This window comes from Camelus bactrianus, chromosome 24 (assembly GCF_048773025.1).
Source record: "Camelus bactrianus isolate YW-2024 breed Bactrian camel chromosome 24, ASM4877302v1, whole genome shotgun sequence".
Classification (NCBI taxonomy): domain Eukaryota; kingdom Metazoa; phylum Chordata; class Mammalia; order Artiodactyla; family Camelidae; genus Camelus; species Camelus bactrianus.
This window is the reverse complement of record NC_133562.1, coordinates 11,038,115-11,041,908: the sequence shown is the minus strand read 5'-3', so window position 1 is coordinate 11,041,908 and position 3,794 is coordinate 11,038,115.

Below are 3,794 nucleotides of genomic sequence, written 5' to 3'. Positions count from 1 at the left end.
AGAGTCCACTTGTTTCATGCCCCCAAGTGACCCTGCCCAAAATTGGGTGTGTTGGGAATTAGTGAGGAGGAAACCAGGATTGATTTACATTAGACACCATAGTGTAGATGGTTTATCAAAATAGTATCTGTGTCCCCTCTTGGATGTGGAGTTGTCACTAGGAGACAGCTGTCCACTTTCTTGTGCATCCACAGGTGACCGCATGACTGGTTCTCTCCAGTAAAACATAAGGGGAAAAAAAAAACAAACATAAGGGGATATGCAGTCACCATCAGGCTGAGGCTTTCAAGATGATAGAGGTCTCTCCACTTTCTCTTTTCTTCTTCCTTTGTCTGGAATCAGAGGCCTCGGGGATGATGGCAATACAGATGGAAGGACCTGGATCCCTAAGTAACCATGTGGAGGCAAACCACTCAAGTGAACAACAAAACCCTCATTGGACTGTTAGATAAATGAGAAACAAATTCTCTTGTGTCCAGTCACTAAAATTTTGAAACTTATTTGTCATGATAGCCAGTATGACGCTAATACATCAATAAGATGGTGTCTGATTTTTGTATCTTAAATGAATAGATGACTTCTTCAGGAAAAAACCATAGGTATATTTTGTTACTGAGAGCATTCATAGTACAAGATGGTGGAGACCATCCTAGAAGGCCAGGGGACCACCAGACCCCAATTCAGAGGTCAGCTTTGTTCTTACATGTTACCTTCATCTTGCCCTAAAAATGGCAGACAAAAACTGACAGGTGGATACTTTCTTTCTGATATGAATCTGTATTTCAAAATCATAGTGCATCCGTGTGTTTTCTCTGATGTCTGTGTTGTTACAGAGGAAGTTGTGAGTCCATGTGTAGAATGTCCATGTGGAATAAGCATAGCGTGTGTCCAAATTTTACGAATTGAGGCATTTTCTTTTATCTTATGAAAGCATGCTACAAATTCCAGTTCATTTGGATTTTTTAGACTTTTCTAGATTTGGCCAGTACTTAATGAAAGTATTACTTAGAAGCCTGATACCACGAGAGTATGCTTTTGGGAGAAAAACCTTGACCTAGGTAAAAGATTTTTAAAAAACAGTTAAGTACATCACGTGGCTTAATAGAAACCCATGCATGGTCACCGATGTGTTTTCAATAATAGTTCTTAATTTTCAGGAGCACAGATGTTAAACTGCTCTGCCTCTCCAGATGTGCTCCAATGGGGGTCTGTCAAAATGGAGCAATATGTAGGTTAAAACATGCCGCCCCTCGGAGAACAGAGAGGTGCTTACTTATTCCAGTTGTCCAACATCTTTGTTTTTCTTCCAACAAAGATCAAAACAGAGCTCTTAATATGTGTTTGGTTTAAATTTAGTGACATACAGTATTTACTCCCATCGGCACTTCCTCTCACCTGTGGAGATAAACTTTGTTATTCCACTACTGACCCATATGGTTTCCATCTCCGTCTTGTCTGCCTTGGTGTAATACCTGTTTACTGTGGAATGGTCACCGCGTCCTGTGAACACTTCATGCAGAGTGGTAATAGACTGAATTTTGTATTTGCTCAGGTTCAGCTTGTGTTAGCCCCATCTTAAAATAGACACAAATTCATTGAAGAATATTTTTGACCGGGCTGAGCTGTAAATACTATCAAACTAGCTGAGACCGGAAAGTTTCAAGAAATCCTGCAGTTGCTTAGAATAACAGTTTCCCCCTGACTTTTTTTTTTTTTCCCCAGTATGAACTTAAATATGAGAAATGTGTTTTTTCAGGAAACCATTCTGACTTTTCCTTTTTTGGTCTATGAGGGGTAATGATTCCTGTGACGGAGATTTTTGTGGAATGATGGGCTCAGATTCCCTTTCACGAAAGAAAAGGAAGAGGAATCAACATTTCTTCATTGATTTAACTCAATTAGTAAGTGCTTATAGGGCACATTGGAAGTGCAAAACATAATGTAAGGAGGCCCTGTACCTCCAGGGTTAAGTAGATGAAACAGACATGGCATGTGCTGTAAGAGGACTTAACAGGTAGTAAAAGCAAATAATTTTAAACGTGATCAGTGACACAAAAGGGGAAGTTCAGAGCTCTGGGGTTCCTAGGATATCCATTGCTTAATTTGGATATGTTTTCTCAGGTTGGGAGAACCCAGGAATATCACAGAGTCAACATGCTGTTAAAGTATTTCTCAGATGCACTGAGTTATAAACAGAATATGATATGTAGGTTACACTGGCTCTCAAGGTATTAATAAATCTCAAATTGGGGTAAAGATTGATTCTCTTTCCGACTTGGTGGATTATGATGAAACGCATGCAAGAGTGGTACAACAACACAACAAAAATAATGTTCTATGAGAAAAAGCTTGCAAGGACTTAGTCCATTTCACTTTTTCTCAGGTGTCGGTCTTCTCTCCCTTCCTCCCTCCTTCCTTCATTTATCCCTTTCTCCCTCTTTTTTGTATAAAGCAGCAGTATTTAGAAATGAAATACTAAGCTTAATTATGCTCCCACCAATTAGAACAAAGCGTATGAAACAAAAGGAAAAAAAACCCCAATGCAGGGGAAAAACAACTTGCACTTACTTTCTATGATCATTTTAAACTGGACAACACAGATGGTGATTATTTGAGTGTGAAAATTGGGTTGTAAAATGAGTATCTTCAAAAATGTCAAGTGTAAATGCCCTTTTGCAAGCAAACATGGTACTGAATGAATTCCAACAACCTGCTGCCCAAGGCTCTTCATTCCATGTAAATTGAACTTAAAGGAAAATCTGTCTCTAAGAGAGAGTTTTTGCTAGTGCCAAGCAACACTTAAGTGAGAAGAGAGTATGATGGGTTCTTGAGTATTTTAAGGATTATGGTTGAGAAATAGGTATCACATTCTGGGTTTTAAGGGGTAAGGATCTGTGTACCTGCTTTGTAGGGAAAATGTGTAAAACACAGGGTCAGGCAGTTCAATAGCCAAGCTGATCTCATCCATCTTCTCTTTCCAAATGAGACTGGGAAAGGTAGAAAACAGCATAAGAGAAGTGGATTTATCCTTAACAACTTAACTATTCACTTTTAAAATAGATACATAATCTAATTATGATATAAAAGTTTGAAGAATAAATTAGTGAAAGGTACACATCCCCTTTGGATGCACAAGTGTTGGAAGGGAATGCAAACAATGCAGTTTTACAATTAAATATAATGCAGATTCCAATTCAAGTCCTTACCTTCTCTGTTTGCTGGAGAGAGAACTCTGTACAATATGTAGATGCAAATGAGCACATGATTGGAAAGAATTGTCAGAAGAAAAAGTTCCCGTAACATCTACAAGAGAAAAAGTAAATTTCTTTCTCATCCAGATGGCTTTTTCTCCTTGGGAAGTGACAGAGAAAATTAGGATAAAGAAGAGATAAATAATACTCTTCTCTTTTTGTTGACACTCTGGAGGTAGTTCACTTGCGTTAGACAATCCTTATGGTACTTGGAGTTTCTGAACAGATTTCCTGCCTTAAATGGTGTAACATTTCCACCTCTCAGCCGCATGGGAGTGGATGAGTCTGGAACTGCTGGAACCACTGCAAGGAAGAGGATGGGAAATTTCTATGGGCCCCGTCCCAATTTTTCTCCCAGGGAATGCCTGATTGTCCGGGATACTGGATCCCCATGGGTGGGACATACTTAAGTCCTTAGAAGGAGGGCATTAAAATCCAAGGTGGGAGATTTGATGGGAAAAGAAAGACTTCTGAGAGACTGCAGTTCTTACCATCTGATGGGAACCCGTCGAGGTCATCCCAGAAGGAGACCAAAGATGATAT